Source organism: Apostichopus japonicus, chromosome 6 (assembly GCF_037975245.1).
Source record: "Apostichopus japonicus isolate 1M-3 chromosome 6, ASM3797524v1, whole genome shotgun sequence".
NCBI classification, from domain to species: domain Eukaryota; kingdom Metazoa; phylum Echinodermata; class Holothuroidea; order Aspidochirotida; family Stichopodidae; genus Apostichopus; species Apostichopus japonicus.
This window is the reverse complement of record NC_092566.1, coordinates 875,620-897,366: the sequence shown is the minus strand read 5'-3', so window position 1 is coordinate 897,366 and position 21,747 is coordinate 875,620. Positions and strand designations below refer to the sequence as shown.

The 21,747-nt window shown below is 36.3% G+C and overlaps 1 long non-coding RNA gene across 1 annotated transcript; it reads left to right on the top strand.

The window, feature by feature from the left end:
• The first annotated feature begins 5,350 nt into the window (after positions 1 to 5,350).
• Positions 5,351 to 18,081, top strand: LOC139969013 (uncharacterized). Its single transcript, XR_011793619.1, has 4 exons — positions 5,351 to 5,552; positions 13,484 to 13,767; positions 14,301 to 14,401; positions 17,623 to 18,081. It is a non-coding gene; the product is annotated as an uncharacterized lncRNA (long non-coding RNA).
• Positions 18,082 to 21,747: the final 3,666 nt, after the last annotated feature.

Sequence of the window (21,747 nt, the reverse complement as noted above, 5' to 3'; positions counted from 1 at the left end):
TCAAGAGATGTTTTGGTAAAGAAAATTTCATTACATCTATTAACCAATCAAGCGGAATTTTTGCCCCAAACTATTTTGTAAAATATGTAACGGAGCTGTCTAGATGTTTGTGAAAGGATTTTGTCGAAAGAGGAAAAAATGGAAAAGAGGCTTAGAAAATAAAGGGTATCGGGTGACAATTGAAGCCTGAATTAGCGCAGAGCATAAAATAATTCAGTAAGAGATGGGTTTATTCAGTACAACAATGTATATATATATATGTAATCCATAGCAGTCTCAATTATTGATTCCGTTCTAAGGAAAACGTATTTGTTTTGGCTAAACCTGGACAAAGCTGTAAAATCTCCGTAAATGTATTTGTATATGATGAGAACAAAGGTTAGTACATTAAATGCATATAGTAACACGTGTTTATGTTAAATATTAATGTTGACCTTTACATGTATTAACCTTCATTTCCCAGGGCGTATATTCAACGGAAACGAATTCATGTTCACATTAGCACATTATGAATGTTGTTGATGATGGAGTACTTGGGTTTAATATTGTTGTTGTTTTGTGGTTTATTTTTATGGTATGTTTAATCGTCTTGCGTTATACAGTTTAGTTTATAATAGGTAGGAATATATAGCAATTTATATCGTATAAATATCAGGGTAAAAGGACTAAGATTTCATTTACTTTTCTTCCGATATTCAATATTCTATAAATATATTTTGACACTATAAATGAAAAGAAAAATGTCACATGAACTAACGTTAATACTTACTACCGATAAATAAATCAACGTTATTACTATGGCATCTTGGTTTTTCGTTTTTGTATTTTTCTTCAAATTTTTAACATCAGAGTTGAAATAAATCATGAATATTGATCCATATCGAAGATTGAAAATTCAATCCATTTGATTGATAGATTCTAAATTAGTTGTTTTTCAATTATTTTAAGTCCATACCTATATCCAGAGATGGATCAAGAGAAAACCATGTCACCATTGAATTGATTTTTTTCATATTTATAAAGTTTCATTTTATGAATAACCATGTTGGGTTTCATTCATATTCTTGTCTGACATTGGGCGTTTTAAGTATATTATGACGTCACAAACAACGATATTATGTGTTTGGTAAATAAGCAGAAATACTTAACAGGCTGTAATGTTAGTCTCATTTGCATACAAGAATCGGCGGAAAATATAATAGCTATGTGCATATTCATGAGGGACCGATACTTCGTAAAAAAAATATAAAAAAGTATATTGTAGTACTTAGTTATTACGGTACTTGAGTGCACCTTTACTAGGAACGGATATAAATTTTGTGATATTAGTTACGGAACGACCCTAAAAAGTTTTCTTCAAATTAATTTGGTTGATAATCTGAGGACAAACGTTTTCAAATTCTCGCGTGATAAGTTTATTATTATTATTATTGTTATTACTTTATATTGCTTATTCAATCAACGTACCAAAACTAATAAATTTATAAAGACCTATTCAGTATTTAATATTGACAAGAATAAAGGTGCCATAAACCTGTAATAAAACTGTTAAAAGCAACAAATTTCTTGACCATACTTGACTTTTTATGCTTTTTGTGAAAGAATCGCGTTGACGACTGGAGCTTAGGTTTGTGTCCTGCGTACGTTGTTCAAGGATGTTCTGGTAGCATTGTACTTCTTAATTCTCTTGAACCAGAGATGTTACCATCGCTTGACTTATCGAACGCCATTCATGCCATCGTCCAGAGATCATGAACGCTCGAATTATTTCCATGAAAGGCTTCTTAATTTTTTTCTTCGGCCAATATCTTAAGAAATGATTTAATTTCTAATCAAATGAGTTGATTAAGTTTTATGTGTGAAAAGTTCCGGAGAGGCTAGAAACGGCTGTTCGGTATTTCAAAGTCAATAAGCGAATAAAATAGAGGTACAATGGAGGTACTGTGAGTGGGGATGGGGATCCGGAAAGGATAGCATTGGCTGTTCGGACTTCAGACTTTAGCCAATATATAAGACGTTTAATATGAAAGAATTGTGGGATGAGAAAGGGGGGGGGAGAGGGGATCCGGAAGGCTAGCATTGGCTGTTCGGACTTCAGACATAAGCATATATATAACACGTATACAATGAAAGAATTGTGGGATGGGAGAGAGAGAGGGGGGGGGGTCTCCAGAAAGGCTGTTCGGACTTCGAAGTTAATAAGCGAAAATAATAGAGATCTAATGAATGAGCTATTGGAGAGGAGGGGGTTGTATAAATTTAATTAAGGTTCTAATAATATTTTGTTTCTCCACGAGGACCAAGAGGCTACCCTTGAAGCACCTCATCCATACATTTCGCCTACACTATTGTGACAAATTTAAAATGATATCAAACTGATTATTTTGCTAATCGGATTTTGAATCATATAAATTAATTAATAAAATTTTAATTTAGTGACCAATTAAAGATTAGAAATACGTTTCTAATAATAAATCCAGTTTTATATTGGAAGAAGAATTAGTTCATAAAAAGGTAGGCATATCTGGATTAACACTCATAAATTACAGAGCAATAATATATATCGTTATGTGTCTTGTTTAACTTTAATTTTAGCCACATTAGAATGACGTCCTAGTCTCATATATGTTACCACAAACAACATACAACACTTCACTTTTCAAGCAAAATAACACTATTATAGAATTTTTGTGGTTCTCATATAATATATTTCAAGGATTTTTTTTTTTAAATTTGACCCAAATCTGGTTCTTATGGAGAAGATAAAAAGTACCTGTTAAGAAAACGCCGACGCTTTCTTATGACGTCACAGGTGAAGCATTGCATTTCATTTTGGGTAACATCAAGTTCAAATCTATTGTGAGCCAAAGAAAATGTTGCCAGGCCTCTTATCGATTTTTTTTTTGTAGAAAGCCAACTGACACGTGACTTATAAAAATGGTATGACCCATTTGGTACAAAGTACTATGTTATTCGACAGCTTTCTTATCAATAATTGTGAGAATTTCGTCAAAATTGCTGTAACAACCGCAATTGTAAGTTTACTGCTGAATCCCAATGCGCATGTTCAAACGTTTAGCGAGAAGAAAGGTTGTACTTAGGTCGCGTGTTGTCATTGGGATCTTTTTTTAATATTTTGTTCAAGAAAAGAAATCAAATTAGGATGAGCATTCGCCTTATATATGTCACGCCTTTCAATTGATTTATTCTTTGCTCTTTTGTAGTCATTGAATCTTTTCTTTATGGAAAAGATTAATGATGGGATCACATCGCTAACATTGTTTGGTTGTTTTTTTTTCCTTAGAAAAGTGATATAAAAGAAAACGAGCTGAGATGATCGTGTAACTACCGTGTCAGCAGCCTACTGTGATAAAAGTAGTTTTTTCAGTGGTTTTTTTTTCAGCATGACTGTTAAAAATTATAAACTAATCAGGTCAGTTACTTAAGATAAAAGAACAAAAGATATTACTGGTGATATTTAGGCCCCTTAAAAATAATTATCTTCGTTTCCTTTATATGTGACATATTTCTGTAGTTTTCTTTTAACAAATTCGCATAAATTTAATTCAGTCTATGATATGATATATTGATAAGAACTTCAACCTCGGCCAAGATAAGCAAAATTAATTACAACAGTTAAAAAAATCCCTCTCTTTCTTCACCCTTTATGTTCTCCCTTCCCCTCTCCTCTCTCCTCTTTCCTCCACTCACCTCACCTTCTCCCCTCCCTCCTTTCCTCTCCCATGTTTTCCCTCTCCTTCCTATCCCGCCCCCTCTCCTCCCCTATCCCCACTATACCCCTCACTTTCTCCCTACCCCTTGCTCTCCTCCTCATTTCTCCCCTCCCCTCCTCTCACCTTATCCCTCTATTCCTTATCTTCTCCCCTCTACCCTCCTCTATCACCACTACCCTTCCCTCCTCGATCCTTATGCCCTGCCCTGTCCTCTCCTCCATTTCTCCTCCATAGTCCTCCCCTCTCATGCCCTTACCTTATCCCACTCTCCGTCCCATCTCCCATCTCGCCTCTTAACATGTAAAACCTAGATATGCATACTGACTAACCAATGTCGAACGATTTGCGATAAAACAGTTAAGCATGTCTGAAGATCTGTTCTCAAGTCGAATCGATAATGACGTAGGCTCTTCATTTCAGGCCTTGTTGTCACTTTTAGTCCAGTGTGATATCAAGTTTCATAAATCTACGAAGAAACATATAAACATTAAAACAGACACAAAAGAAATAAAACGATTTTGTTATACATGGATAAATGTTAAACTGTTGTAAAAGTGTTATTGTGAACCCATCAAATTCATGATATCTGTGCTAGAGTGTGTCGTTCAGCCACTTTGATTAATGTAGCTTTGCTATTTATATGGTAAATCAAAGTTAAAAGTGGGATAAAGATGCATGTAAAAGTCATCATGTAATTTACTTGGACTGATGGAAAATGTTGTTGTGTTTTGTAATATTAATGTTATACCGCTAGGTCACTAATTAAGACTGGAACCTGTTGCCAATGGAACAATGTGTAACATTAAGAAGAATTTGACTATGTAAAACATTGAACTCTCAAAACAAGAAACATTGTTAATTATTATCATAAGGTTTCATAAGGATGACGCTGCAATTTCGTGGAACTGGTATCACGTGCGTTACGTGCTTGGAATCGACTAACTTCATAGCATTAAATTATTCCCCAAGGAGTTATTAACTTTACTTCTTTATACTTCTTCACAAAATGGGACAATTCTTATTTATTAATAAGTGACTCAAGTGTATTTCATTCACATCGCCACCTGGTTACACTTTGGTAGACAAATTGGGTCACTAAACATATATAAATGTATCAGAAAAGTAAGAAGATTTACATATTGTGCATAGCCAAACCACTGTTGACAATAACAGGTTGCTGTTAGTGACGAATCTTCTATACGCAAATTTAAACTAGACGTAGATTTACGTGCTGTGAAAATAACGCAGGCTTTAATGTTGACATTTGTTTGAAAAATATTTTTCTCCTGGCATTAAATATGCGTTATACCTGTTTCCGTCTATTTTGTTTTGTTCGTAGGGAAAGTACGGAATCTGAAACACACATGGTGCAATTCATTTATTGAAGCACTGTAATGCGTTTTGTTGTCTTTACATCGATGGCATAATTATTGTTATTCTCGAAGGTTATATTTTCATTTATTTTTATCAAAATCAAAATAGACTCAGCAATGGGTTATTTCCATCCATGTCTATTATATGTTTCTAACAGAAAGGGGGTTTCTGACATGACATAGCGTACCCACGCATGGAAGAGAAACGTAATATCACGTTGCTCCCTTTAAGCTACAAACGTTTCAAACACCGTTTAATTAATGTGCCACCACCGTGTAGGACTGGTATTTATTCGGAATGTTTGGTTCATTTGAAGGCCAATTATACTTCGATCTGTGATTCTATGAGATGAAGAATACACACAGAAGAGGGAAGAAGCATTCAATACCAAAGGATCCGTCCTGGAACCTTCTATAAGAGCAGTCGAGAAAACAACACGTGCAGGTATGTAGATTATAAATACAACTGTTTGAAGTAATAAATGGTTAAGATCATGTGTAGTATCTGTTCCCTTTTGAGGGGAATGGTGATGCACACCCGACGATGATCACACAGTTACAGTCCCGATACAAGGGGACTGGGGTTGAGAGCGGATCAGTCGTTTGGTAGTTTGGTTTACGTGCCCAGGTTCTCTCCTGGGTGACTTTTCTTAAAAAGTATAATAAATGGGACAAAATCCATATGTGTTACTTTATCTAAGATTCCAGTCAGAGGTATAGTTTCAACAACGATTCAGCTTAATTTCTGGAGTTGTGATTCGAGTTGGTATAGGCATAAGGATTTCTTTCACTGGTAAAACGAAACCGTCTCTCTTTCAAGAGATAAGTATATATTGTGACACTGATGCAACACACTAATTATATGAGACGGGGAGAGATGACATTGCCAAACTAGACCAGCGTAAAGCACATCAACGTGGGATGTGTGTGTCGGGGGGGGGGGGTATTTTTGCGGCGGAAGGGGGATTCTTTCAACGATTTTTTCAGTGATTCATCCCCTACGTTAATTCTAAGAAATACTGCTGACTATTTTGATTTGATAAAAACGCCACTTTTTTATTTCTCGTGATTGGCATGTCTGCAACCGTATACTTTGCCCTCTTTGTCAAGATGTTTTGCAGTGTACATGCGGTCTTTAACCGTATTGTATTGTTGCTAATATACTTACAGGGAAATTATCGAATCATTTGATAGAAGGGGTAAACAACATCATCGTTATTAACTTATAAAGTATAAAGAGATCCCACAACAGTAACAAACTTGTCCTCTATTTTCTTCATACCAAAAAATGAGGACTTGGGCAAGTCCAAACGTGATATCCAAAAGTCTGACAAAGCTTGCATATATTATGATAAAATTTGTCGTCAATTTTAAAGCTAGAGCTGCAATTTATCTTAAATTTATTGTATCATATATCAAAGGTCATATAAGCTACATGAAAAACACAATGTTTAATTAGTCCACTAATTCATAAACAATTATACCACCCATCAAGGGGTGTGGTGACGTTGTGATGGGGTGGAGTGGATTAGGGTGACGGTAAGGGCGAAGTGTGAGGGTATTCATAATACAGCAATTTTCCACGTAATTTCAAAAGCAATGATTAGGTTTTGTGTTTTAATAATTTTTATGCAGCTTCTTACACAACTGCATATCCTTTTAATAGAAACAAAAACACGGTATATATACATGAAAGCGTCAATTGTCTTTTCTCATAAACGTTTGATTTTTGCATATTCGGCTTTCAGTAGATGTGTTCACATTTCAAGAGATATCAACACAGTTATATCGGGTGAACAAAGCAACACCATACCGAACAATCCCTACGATATGCATAAAAGTTTAGAACCTCATAAAAATTACCGAGAAAATAACAACGAGAGATTTGTCGCTTCCACGAGCCAGGAATTTGGTGTTAATTGATTTCATTGGGTGTTACGACAATTTGAAGCTATAAACCTAGAAATTTCGTAAGGTGAAAACTATATTGTCATTTAAAATGCTAGACTAACCCAGAAATGTTTAGCAAAGACACAGTTATGGCATAAATTGTGTCGTCGATAAAACAGAATTCTCCCTCCCTTAAAAACCACATTTATACCATTCATGCAAGCAGGCGTAGGCTGAAAAAGAGTCAACTTCTCGTAAGCTCGGTACTCTTTGCTATATATTGCACACCGTGATTCCAATTAACTGAGAGAGTAAGAGTCAACCATTATCATCCTTCTTGTAATGGTTTCAGTCCGTAGACCAGGACAATGATATCAGATGTATGCTTCAGTCCGTACACCAGGACAATGATATCAAATGTATGCTTCAGTCCGTAGACCAGGACAATGATATCATATGTATGCTTCAGTCCGTAGACCAGGACAATGATATCATATATATGTTTCAGTCCGTAGACCAGGACAATGATATCAAATGTATGCTTCAGTCCGTAGACCAGGACAATGATATCATATGTATGCTTCAGTCCGTAGACCAGGACAATGATATCAAATGTATGCTTCAGTCCGTAGACCAGGACAATGATATCATATGTATGCTTCAGTCCGTAGACCAGGACAATGATATCATATGTATGCTTCAGTCCGTAGACCAGGACAATGATATCATATGTATGCTTCAGTCCGTAGACCAGGACAATGATATCAAATGTATGCTTCAGTCTGTGAACCAGGACAATGATATCAAATGTATGCTTCATTCTGTAGACCAGGACAATGATATCAAATGTATGCTTCTGTCCGCAGACCAGGACAGTGATATCAAATGTATGCTTCAGTCCGTAGACCAGGACAATGATATCATATGTATGCTTCAGTCCGTACACCAGGACAATGATATCATATGTATGCTTCAGTCCGTAGACCAGGACAATGATATCATATGTATGCTTCAGTCTGTGAACCAGGACAATGATATCAAATGTATGCTTCATTCTGTAGACCAGGACAATGATATCAAATGTATGCTTCAGTCCGCAGACCCTTCTAATGACTTTCATGGTAAAGTACCGCGGAACGATTTGCAATTATCATACAGTGATATTTTGACGATATTTTTCTTCTGTTTCACATTTTCCGGCTTCCAAATTACCCCACAACACTACAATCTTTCATCACAACCATCTCCCAACACTCCCTTCCTCTCAATTACACAGTATATTACAACATCACCACCTCTGGCCTACCCCACTAGAACGTGGCATGGTAACATCAATACTGCAACAGCGCAATCACTGCTTGTGATATGATAGATATTCGAATAAGTAGTCCTTGAAATAAGCACAAAACGTGTGATATCATACTACTTGATTTCAATTTTCAAAACAACAGGTAAACTACAATTCGTTTAGACCAGCAGTGTCCGACCCTAAGTGATTATTTTAGATAAGCCTGTGGTACTGTGATATCAACGGAATCATTTTATAAAGGTCATAAGGTCACCGGTCACCTACCAGTTCGGATCGAGCAGGTAACCAACCGTTTATTAAGTACAATTACAATGTCGCACCCACTAGGTTCATACTATGCTCAGATGACTAGTGTGCGAACAACATGGCCGCATCCGTGTACACTATATAATATGGTACTAGGACACGTGCTTTATCAAATTTGTATTTCTGGTGACGTCATCATTCCAGTGACGTCACTGTTCGTCGTACGGTTAAACGGTTACACAACACGCTGACTATAATTTGAGCAGGTGTTTAAGATCGAGTCTATTTGCAGCGAACATATTCAAGCTGACTAACGATTCTTTCTTATAACCAAAACACCAATGTCTTTACTTTGGCGTTCCATGGCAGTCTACTATTGGCGTTCCACGGCAGTCTAATATTGGCGTTCCACGGCAGTCTAATATTGGCGTTCCAAGATATAAAAAGGTCGTAATGATATAAAAAGGTCGTTGTGTTAATGGTAGTGGAGTATCCATACTAAAGGTTCTCTCTTTGTTGCCCCTTCATATTGCATCAGCAGTTACACAGAAACAGATAAGAAGAACAAGTTGAAATTCTGTTCACAATGTAACATGCGCACTTGAATTTCGGGTGGCCGTTTGTGAAACAAAAGCTTGAATCAAGACAATAGTATTGTTATTATGTGCTGGTCACACGTCAGAAAGTGCATTGAACTATAAGATATGATAGCCTTTATTGTGGTAAGCCACAAAGTCTGGTGTGGAAATATCCTTAAATCAAGTTGTTTCACGAAGAAAATAGGCGAGCCGATATGTTTGTGTGTGACATGGCAGTGGACATTCATTTATTTACTTTTTTCTATGATTTAAAATTATGAGGGAGCTGTTTCACTATTGAGGTGTCATGGCACCAGTTCGCTCCCCCTTGCTACGTAATGCAGTTACAAATATCTCGTTGAATTCTGGCTTTTCGAAATCTTGAACTCTTGAAAATGGAGGAGAAGACCGAAGTCTGGCCCTGATTAAAGACATTTTAGGTTCATCTTTATTGTTCTGTATAGGTGAATGATAGTTTTTATTTTTTCCTTGCCATAAATGCTGCAAAGGACCTTTAGCGAATCAAGTTAAAGGAGTGTTAGCTCAGTGGGTATCGCCTGTGCGTTCCAATCATAAGGTCCCAAGTTCGAGTCACTCCAAGATTAATGTATGTCGTTAAGTTACAGAGTTGTTGACAATTGACAATTCATAATCATGGACGTTAAATATGAATCTAAGAGACTGACTTCGGTCAGCTTGCGGCTTTGATAAGCCAATGAGGTTTCTTGCGAGATCCTGCTTGCAGGAGGATCTAATATACATACATACATACAAGTTGATGATTTATCTCACTAAGTTATGACAATAAAACTGGTAGCCTTTGACTCCTATATGAAAAAAGGTTAGACTTAAATATCTCTGTTATTAAAAGTAGTGTAGGCCAACGGTATTTGATGATATGTGCAATAAGACGTATGGAAATATTTGGATACAAAGAGTAAGTGTAACACTGATGCCACCCACCCCCCCCCCCCCTCCTAATAAGAGAAAGAAGAAAGTAAGAGCTAAAGCGTATATGATTACAAACACAGGAAACATAATCTTTAAAGCTTAAAGCCAACAATGTAACACTGACGTGCACAGGATTTCAAAGGATGGTGGTGTGTGTTTGTGGGGTGTGTGGTGGGGTTTCACGAGGCATTATTGAACATATCATTTCATATTTAGCATATACCTGGGGTCATTATTTAGCATGTCCGTAGGGTCACTATATTGCATATTCCTGGGCTTTTTAGCATATCTGTTCTTGGCGTCATTATGTAGCATAGGCCTATGCATGAGGCCATAATTTAGCATATCATTTGGGGTCAATGTTTAGCATATTATTGAAGCCTTTATTTAGCTTCTATAAGGAACCTACACTTTTTTGTTAACTTGTATATCTTTTCAGACTTTTTGCAGACTTGAGAAGTTGTTGACATAATTGCATAATCATTGAAGTAATCATTCATAGCCAATCAATGGTTATCAAAATGTCATGCCCCAAATATCGTGTACCGAAACAGCACCCTACAACTTAAATTTCCAATTCTATGAATATTCATAACGATATTCACAATCCGAATTCTCTAATTTCACGGAGCAGTCAAATGGATAATTGAGAATATTAATGACATTAATAACATAATGTTGATTATGATGTTACGCTTACTTTGACTTAGTAATTGCAATTCTTGAACCCTGCAGCAGATTATCTGGATTTTCATTTGAAAAGTTTGATTCTCGGTGCAAATATATACGTATGACGAATATGCTTTACCGACATACTTTCTATATAGGGAACCTACATAGTTTTGTTATGGTCGATGCATGCCACGCACGCAGAGCTATATCGTTATTTTGTATTGGGCTAGGGTTATTATAACGCGCAACACATAAATTGTTGCATGATTTGCTCTTGTTATATATAATATAAGTATATCGGGATCGTTACATAAATCTGTAATAACTACAGCCTGCTGGATACATTTAACACAAGAAATAATAATAATATATAGTGCATCACAGGGCCAAGTTTAGTCATGTGACTTTTACAGTCTGTGACACATAGCTATTACGTAATTCTGTAATCCTGACATTGTACATGGCAGGACTTGACATTATTATCCAGAGAGTATAGCTCGCTTTGCAGATTTGTATATTATAAATGCAATACCGGCCACGGTTTGTGTGTAAACAGATTACTACTGGAAAGCCGCATACTTAATTTTACATAGCTACCTAATGAAGTTGATATTATTTTTCGAATGAAATTGTCTAAAGATAAATTATCCAAAAGGCTAAGACTTCTTCAATTATTAAAAATTATTGCACTTCTTTGCAGAAAAGAATAATGATTTTAACAAGTTCTCGCCGCAGCCCATAAAGGCTGGTAACTGGGCGAGTGTACTTTATTACCATTCAACCGAACAGTTCAGAGGTTAATGTGTTCTCGGCGACTTCCCACTAGCTTGCTAAAAGTTGCCACTTTATACAGAACTTAACTATGCACTTCAAAATATGTCTCTATATCCGGAATTAAATTTTACCAAAACAAAATTTACCAAGATACTTAATTTATGTTCTTTTTTGTTATTTCAACAAGAGGCTTAAGTGGCTTGCTATTAAATGTGCAGTTTTTATTCGTATAGTAACCCAGAAGTAATATTATGTTCAATATATAAACGGAATATATAATATTAATTATTATTGTTATTATTATTGTTGTTATTTTAAATTACATTTATATAGCACTTATTCTAAAAGTATAAGCTCTGAGTGCTTTACAGATGAAACAAACTTCATAACTCAATAAAAGAAAATAACAATGAAAAATTAAGCAGATAAGACAATAAAACAATAAACGAAAACTATAAACAATCAGAGCAAACTAGAGATAACTTAAAATCCAAACGACCAAGAGCAACATCAAAGTTCAGAAATTAAACCAACCAGAGAAAAACAACAAGTGGTGGAACCGAGTCAGAAGAGATCATTAAAATATATGTCTTTAAGTCACGTTTAAATGAACAAAGAGAATATATGATTTGAAGGAGGGGGGCGGGGGGTAGGGGGCGGGGGTAGGGGGGGCATTAACTTCAAAGGAATGATATCCTATATTCTGCGGAGGTTTTCTGGTATTACCAATGAAAGCTGGGTTGATGACCTTAACGTACAATTCGGTTGATAGAATTTGATAAATTCAATTAAATAGTTATGGGCAGTGACTTTGAGAGAAATGACGCAAAGTTCTAAAATCTTCAAAATGCCTACGATATTCAAGAGGCAACCAATGAAGAATGATTCAGCGGAAATATCCTTTGGTGTGACTTTAAAGTTGTTTTTTTTTAAGTTGTTTTGGTTTAGAGTTAACAAAACTATACTCTGATTATGTTATTAAGTCTTTGGTTTATCACTAAACTTATTTAAAAAATAAAAAATAAAACTTGAAAAGTATTGTTAAATAAAGGTCCAAATCTACTATTACCATGACATAGCTTTAAAACCTGGTCAGATGGATTGCACACTCTAAAAACATAAGTTATAACATATAACAATAAACAAATTAAACTGTTCTATGCCAAAACTGAAACTATAACCATGCAATACAGACCGGCAATTATCATTGTGTCCCTTGCACAAACCTTCATATTCATTTGTCGTTTTAATTATTTCTTCAATCTATGAATCATAAATCAAAATATAAAATGTTGCTATCTTTACTAACTTACAAAAAATTGGTATTAAATCACGATTTCATTTCCCTAAAACCAAATGTATTGTAATCACGTTTTTCTAATTTTTTATTTATTTTTTAATAGTTTGATAATTTATCAGATTAGAGCATTAGAAGATGTTCTCTTGTCATTCGACCTCTAAATCGAGCAGGTAATTCCAACAGCTCATCTCCTTCATATAAAAGACTGCTCACATCTGATATAATTACCATTCGGCTTTCTGGTCGCCTGCGGCACACTTTGTCCTCTAGAGTTATCCTATCTGTATATAGCCGTCCGAATCCAGGACACATTTAATGTATTCATAGAGCGTACTCCCGCCATCCTGCTTAGCGGAATAGCAGGAAGCATTAAGCTCTAATATTAAATATTCATCTCTCTAATGAAGGAACAAACACTGAGATCTTATCTATTTGAACAGCTCGTCGTTGTGTTCGGATAAGTTTCGTATGGAATTTTTCGAGAGATATTCACCAATAAATTGAAAAATATACGGTTTAATTATTTTTGGTAATATCTTGTTCAAAATTGGCGTAAAAAGGCATTTTCAATAAACTTACACTGAATTCTAACACACTTTAAAGGTTCTCTCTTTTCTTTCTTTATAACCTTTGACCTCGATATTTTTGTGTCAAAGACGAGTGGACCAATCACGTTGTCGATGGGATGACGATTATCTCACTTTAGGAAGAAAATATAAGGAAATTGAAACAAAGTAAAAAAGAAGTTAAACTTTCTATCTCTGAAATGACGACCTCGACTAACATCTACTCCGTGCAGAGACCTCTATTACGGAGCCGTTTGTTATCTTGTCAAATCACAGCAGGTCAAGGGTCATCTCCATGGTTGGGCGTGTACTCGCACCGAGCGTCATCCATGTGGGGTAATAAATGGCGTAGAAGATAAGGAAGACCGAATATGGTTCGTAAATGTCACGGTGATTTATTTTGTTATTGTAAACATAACCTAGACCTGATTTTGCTATGTTGATCAACAAGACTTCAATCCTCGCCTGAAAATGTGATCCTGTAAGTCTGGGGTTACCCGATTCTTCTTATATGAAACATGGTACTGCCATGACATATGCGCCATGCGTCACCAGCTCGGCACTCCAAACATAGGAATAGGATATATTCACGTTTTGCTTCAGATGTGATATATTTTCTTTGTGTTATTTTTTGACCGAACGTGATACAATGTCATTTATGTGTAGTCCGACAATATCAGAGTTGTAACATAAACGTTGATATAGAGGTAAAGATAACTATGTCAAGTCACGTGAAGGGTACATGTTTTGTTTTTGATAATCGGTTTCATATCTTCTTTGCTTAGAAAGTCTCATGTTTGCAGGCATTTGCTTTTGACTATTTTTCTTTGTTTCTTTGTGTTTTATCTTATAAAAAAATCCTTGCCGATTAGAACAACTGTATTTCTTGCATCTCCTTTTATAAAAGAAAAACAGGTGACCAATAGAATGAATGTCTCTCTGATTGAGGAATAAAGGCCCGGATTTAATCTCTGCCACATGATCTGTGCCGAAATCTCCACAATAGTGGTAAGAAAATAAACGACAACTTATTCTTAGCGAGATTTTTTGTCCACCTATTATTTAGTCTACTAGAGACAAACCCTACTTCTCGACAAAACACTCCAAGTTCTAAAAATTGATTGAATAGCAACTTATGAATGCATTATCGAGTGTGTGCATGCACAGTTTTTGACTGGTTCCCAGTACCACGGCGGCAGTCATATTTTTAAGTGAGAAATTCAACGCAATCGGAGACTAAACCCGTTTTTCTCCGTTAGACGATACAAACGCTAGGAGGTTTTTACCGGATAAAACACCTTAATTGCTCCGAGAGTGCAGAGTACATGTCTTGGTGCAACTGTCACTTTTTAATTGCGTGAGTCTCGAGGCCAGTTCACAACCTGTTCCTTCAAAAGGGAAGAATGAAAAGTAACAAAACCAGGATTCCGCCGGCTCGCGTCCACCCAGCTGATTCTCCTCAACTAGCTTAGCTCCTCGTCAATAAAACTAGCCTTTCACTGACGTTCCAATCTTCGACTTAATTAGACGTTTTTTAGAGCATTAATCATTCATTCGCTGCCTCACCTGCTGTAGTTATATTGTTAGTTATTGTTGGCAGGGCGCGTGGCGAGAGGCAGAACTCACGACCGCCGCCGCGTCCCCGTCTGCGATCCAGAGTCTGGTTGTTTGCTATATCCAAGTATTCGATGCATTGATAAAAGCCCATTTCTGGCAAGACAGGGATTGGCCACGTGTCTAACGTGTTGTATAGCTGTATCGTAGCCTGTTACTCCATCGCCGGGCCAGTCCCGTTTACTTGCCGGGCCCGAGGCTTCGAGGAGATGGAGTCGCTACAAGCTACTCCTTCTGCCATTCGGCGGTTTTCTTCTCTCTGCCCATCTGCGTGGTGGACGCCGCACGTTTTAGCGGTGTGCCAAACCCCTCTCTTCTTCAAAGGAAAAGCTCAAAATTGCCGGGAAATTGTTGAAGTTCTAGGTCCACCGAGAGGGCACCACGAGCGTGCAGCGAAGCTTTCGTTTTTAGCGGCAGCTTGCGACTGTTGTTGTCATCCATGGGGCATGCCTCCAGCCATTTCTAGTCGAAATGTCTTTTTCTTTTATCATGTCTTGATATGATTTTACGACATATGCGTGATGTATCATATCATTTCCAGTACCGCCGTTCTCCGTTTTCAAGTTTTCCGGTGCTCCCATGCCCTCATTAATCATTACGAAATCTCAGACGAAGAGAGGGAGAAAAAATATCCAACCTTTATAACTTCATGTATACCCGACGATATCGTCTCTTTTAAGAAAAGGGGCTATATAAGGATTTGTCAAAGATATAAAACAAAAAAACTAATCTTATACAATGATTTTCATATGCCACAAGTTATTAAGATATTTATGGGCAAAGATAACCAGATATGTAGCATTTTTGTAAGCAGTGAATCGTGCGTCCCATAAACTCATGCATAATCTTTTTCTGTTTGGACGCAGTGTTTGGAACACTTAGCCGCATACGTATGAACGGAAAACAAGGCAGGAAAAACCGCAAGCGATATTTCTGCTCCCATGTTTGCTGGTTTGGTGATGCGTTTTATTTATTGGTAGAAACACTTGCAAAGTCAGATAAGAGCGTCCAATTAAAAAATATATATTATTAAGCCGCTGATTCGTTCGATAAGGATATAGTCAAGAGCGAGATGCTGTTTTCTGTGAGTCTTTCAAAACTGTATTGTAGTCAATGCGGCGAAAAACGCTTTAACTATGACCTCACAAGCTGATAAGCTCTTTTGACGCGCTTCTTATGCCCCCCCCCCCCCTTGCTTTATTACCATGGAGATGAAAGTGCGTATTATATTTATCATATCACAGTTGTATAAAATTATTACTGTTGGAACATTTAGCCAAATTACCAGAGAAAATCATTTGTTATCTACTTTTAGGCTATAATTGCTAAAGTTTTCCAATTTTGGGGTAACACATGTTTGTGAAGGGAAAACTAGTCTATACCCCATAGATGAAGTTCGTGTCTTAAACTTTTTCGATATAAACAAATTTGTTGCAATGTATGTAGGAATTTACCATATACAAAGATCTACCAGTATTTAGGGATATGAAATAACAGATTCAAGAAAAATAAAGTTATCAGATTGTTTTTTTTTTTATATTCCAAACAGAATGTAATTTAGTACGTCCAATTTCAAAAGACTGTTCTTGTGCCAATATCGCCGTGTGCGTTAGTGATACTCCTTAGGTAGTGTTAAAATCGTCATGTTGATGGTTTCTTTCTTCTTCTAAAGCTCTTGTAACCGATTCCCACATTCTGGAGTTCTGATTTGTCTGTGTTTTAATTTAACATTTTAAAGTTCTGTTAATTATGTTTTCTACTTCGGTGGAAATCTCGACAGCTTAGCAACCAAGATTAGGTAACGACCTGTACCCCCATTCTCGGTTGCCGCCCCCCTTCTTCTCAGTTGAGGGACCCTGTCCATTTCCTACTCACATAAGATATTATGTGTTTTACTGTGTGAATATCAATACAACACTTATACATGATAAAAAACACAGTAAAAAGGTCTAGAAATATCTAAAGAACCGTTATTTTTAGTCTGGTTTTGCTCATTTACTTCAGACAATCCTGTAACGTGCGTCCTGATGATACATTACGGTCATACTGTCGTGAGATGCCTCAGACAAGGCTCAGTGTCCACCACACATTGTTAATTCTATGTATTTATTGTATAGTACGAAATACGGCTTATTTTACTCAATATTTGGACATTTTTATAACAATATTCGTTCATAGAAATGAAAAACTATATAACTTTGGGTCTCAGGAAATCGTAATGGGCTATTCTTGGTCACTTTAGCGAAACACAACCCGGTACACCTACCGTTGTCGACGCTCGCTCCACGGAGTGACGTCACACCCCTTACTACAGGCCAGAACGTAAACAGTACACTAAATGTACATTAAACCTAAAGAAAATGACCGATATTTTAAAGATAAATCATAATTCTGCGTATATTCCGTTCTAAACAGCTGCAAAGTGTTTCTGTTTTGATCGAAAACGGCGTGTTTGCTATGGGCGTCTGCCTCGCATGCGACCGGTAGGTACCCCGAGCGCCACCCGTATTATTCCTGCGTTTTAGCGTTATTTTACACTAAAATAACCTTTTATTAATCCTTAACTACAGCTTAAAAATTATATTTTCCCGAAACTTTTTATATTTTCCACTTAGAAGACTTCCTACTTTATTAAAATAATGGGACTAAAATTCGGATATATACCTCCATCTTACTGGGACGTGAGGGTGACGAAGTCCAGCCCGGAGGCCCCAAGGATACTAGCTCAACATGTCTGTACAAGTGTATAGCGTTATATCACGTTACTGTTGTACTGAAATTAATTGTAAATGTCTCTGAAATGATTTGATTTACTCTGTTTGTATTAATTAAAACGTTCTCATTTTGCTTTTAATGACGTTTTTGAATTCACTCAAGCCTAACTTGTATCGGATGACGTGGCATATATACTCATATGTGATGCCATTTCGCAATCTCAATAACATCGTGTAACGACAAAAACAGTGCCCAGAAGCCATTTTTTACTGAAATAAGTTCCACAAAGTTGAATGTTTTCTTGATCTTTTAAATTATTTTAATGTCTATGTTCAAAATTAACGTAAGTGTATTTTTCTATTTAGTGACTTGTGTATTGCAGTTGCCATATACATTTGAATACCCGTGTACCCCTAATAACATTATGTTTATATCATAAGTCAATAATTTTATGAATTGGATCTTAAATTAAACCTATTTTCAGTCTCATAATTCTCATTTAGTGTCCTATTTTTATCTACTTATTTTTCTTTAGTTTTGTTTGAAATATTGCCATTTTCAAATTATTCCTTTGAAACGTTCTTTAGCTATATCATTAATTTGACCTCAAGTCACAGACGTTATAACTTCCCATTATCCTATACATACTAACATAATAAAGGCACTCCCAACAATAAAATTCATAAAGCCTTCCAAAATTTAGGTGAGAACCAAACAAGGACAAGTTAATACGCTAAAAAAATTATATAAAAAAACCAAACAATTTTTGAGGCACATTTTCTCAAAACGATTAACGTTTTGTGTTGATTTGCACGTGAAATCTGGCTTGTATTAAAGATTCTTATGCACCAACTCATCAAAATACGCACATCACACTGGAGAACGAAAAACAATAATTGCGGTTGTTTTCTACCTCTGGAAAACTTTTCAAAGGCTAACATTTCTTGGTAACTCATTTTTTTATCTTCTCTTGTATATTTCTATATTTTGTCTCCCTTTTTCCCCTCAATTTCTTTTCACGTTTGTCACACCGAATTGTCCTTTTCATAGCCAATTATATCTCGCATGTGTTGATGGTGATTAACTGATCAGATACAATCTCTCTTAATGGTTTATGCATGTGCAGCCTCATTATCGCGTCTCGAGATCTTTGCTTCATTCAAAACTTGAACCGTTTCTTTGAATTTGATTTTTTATCCTAGCGTTTGTTGTTTGCTCATTTTATTTTATTTCTGTTTTTTCCCCCTTTCCTCCCCCCCCCCAAACATTACCAAGGCAACTTACAACAGACAGTAAAATCCGTCAGATTCTATAAATCTGCCATGCATCACATGGAATGGTATCTTTGTTAATTAGCCGATCGGCAGGGCCAACCTAGCTGCTTAGTTCCCCACTTGTTCTCTCGTTATTCTGATTGTCAGGTGACAGACGCCTAACCTTTTGTTTCCATATTGAGCGGTGAACCTCATGCCCATTCTTAATGCGTCTCTCTCCGCACTATACAAACCTCAGGGTTTGCCCTCAGTCAGACAAAAAAAAATCATACATACCCCCTTATCCCTACTTCTGTTTTTCTTCAAGATCTCACCTTTTTTTTTGCCTTGTCTCCTTAACTGGCTGGATTGATTTAATTGGCTTAAAGAACAAAGTGAGATTAAGGTTTTTTTTTTTGAGTGCAGGGCTAGGATGTTAGTAGTGCCTGCCTTTGCACATCACTAAAGATCACACGCATTTGTTTCCTATCCTTCTATAACATGGCTTCGCACGTGTCGCGTTGCGGCAATTATTTTCCTCCAACAAGTTCTAACAACCAATGCGTCTGGTTTTGTTTTTGCACGATTCAAGAAAAAAGGAGCCTTCTTGCTAATCTTTGTGCGAAACGCATCACAGCAAGACATATTATTAGGACTTGTGCACTTTTCCCCCTCTACCAAGGAGTCATGACTCCATTCGAATGGCGAGTAGCTTGTATTTTCTTGTAGGGCGTTGTGATATTAACAAAGACATTCCACTGAGAACTTTGAGAATCTCAGCCATAAACAAAGTGGGTACATTATTTGATACATAAAATGTCGTAAGGTCTATGTATCAAGAGGCTATTCCCCGTAGCAACCAACTATCTGTGAAATTAAAATGTTAGCATTGACCGCACTCCTGCTGACCAAACCTTATATAATACCTTTGTGACAAGTCTTTAAAAACGACTTAACACACTACTACATTTGTGACGTCAGAGCCTCAATAAGTGTTGCAACAGGTGCTCTTCAATTGATCGTAACTGAAACTTCAAATAAGCTTAGAAGATAATATAGACCAAACTAAATGCAATTTATTAAAACTTATTATCAAATTTGAAATATTGAGAGAAGAAATCTTCTTTTGTTTGTCACTATACATTTTACACCTTTTGATAATGTAAGTCTAGTTTTGATGTGACGTTATGTTTTACCCAGACGTCTATTAATTGCATCAGTTAGCTATATATAAACACTAAGTACTTTTTAAGTTTGGTTGGGTTTGCCTTAATGAATCATCCATTTGTGTAGATATATATATTATTTATTCTTGATAGTTATGGATATAACAATTTAATTTATGACAGCACTTACATTTAGATTTTTTCCTTAAATACTAAAAGTTCTGTAATTAACTTTCCATATTTCCGCTTTTAATTATAGGCGTTCTCTTGATTAATATCTTTACAATATCTGAGCAAACACACAGATTGGTATAACAGGTACTGTGTTAGATACGTCAGGAAGCTGGGAGGTCGGAAGTTCAGCGTCTATACTCTACTCTGTGAGTGACTTTGACCGTTGTACGAAGGGTTATGCTCTACTTTACAATAAGTACACACTTGAGCTGTCCTGATCATCGTCAAGTTTGATATAAAATCAATACAAAGAAGATATCGACTGAAATCGAGTCAAACACAGCTGCCAATCGGCTATCCTTGGCGTGAAATCTAACCAACTCGAGACCAACGCTCTCCTGCTTGGTGATTTTAGTAAAATAAATCAACAAAATAAAGATAGGTTTTCTTACGGGTGATAATAACTTGATAATGACTAAATTCGACTGAGACTCATGCCTGAAATGTACAGAAGCTTCGAGGTAACTTTTTATCGTATCGATAACTGCCCTGTCCTTCGATCGATTTTATATAAACAGAACATCACAATTGTCGATATATATAACAAAAATATGAATATGATAATAATTTGCGGTTTTATTTCCGGGCATTTTCGGTCATTTAATTTTTTCATCGAGAAACTTCACAGAAAGAAAGCAGTAAATTATTCTGACTGTTTGTAAACAAGTTTTTAATTTTAGTATTTACCAATTAATTAAAACAAAAACAGATGAAGAACTGACTTATTAGTACAACGTATATTCGTGAAAAATGTGAACATTAAATCAACGCGTAGCCCATCTACACAGTCATACTTTCAACTTGTTGGCCAATAAGCGGTAACTTTACCAGAACTAAATTTGTTGTATTTACTGCAAGTAAAAATACGCACTGAAGAATGTCTTTTATAAACGTCCGTAGCGATCGAATCATATTAAGCCTAATCATGGTCTCCAACACACGTCCTAGAAGGTCTCTTACCAGTCAACTTTGAAAGCCGTTGACTTGACCAAAACCATTTGTGACGGGTGTTCAATCGGCCAAACTGACCACCGTCAACCATTCTCGATATTATTAGCCCACCAAGATGATTTCACTCAATTACAGCGGTGTTACAGGGGTCCTTCCCAAACGACACGCGTGGCATAACGTCCTTGTATGCACACGCGTCTAAGTGCGCCTGTGGGACAATGGCAACACGAGCTCTCTCCGATGTAATCCTGGCATAAGAACGATATATAGAGAGCTATTTCTGGAGCTACCAAAGCATCTCCTAAAAGGTTATGTCGTGCCACCGTTTTCGTTCGTAAGAAAAAAATAGGAGAAAAATACAACGCAGTAACACCGGTCTGCATGCGAAGAAGCTTGACTTGAGAAAAATTTAAGCTGTAAA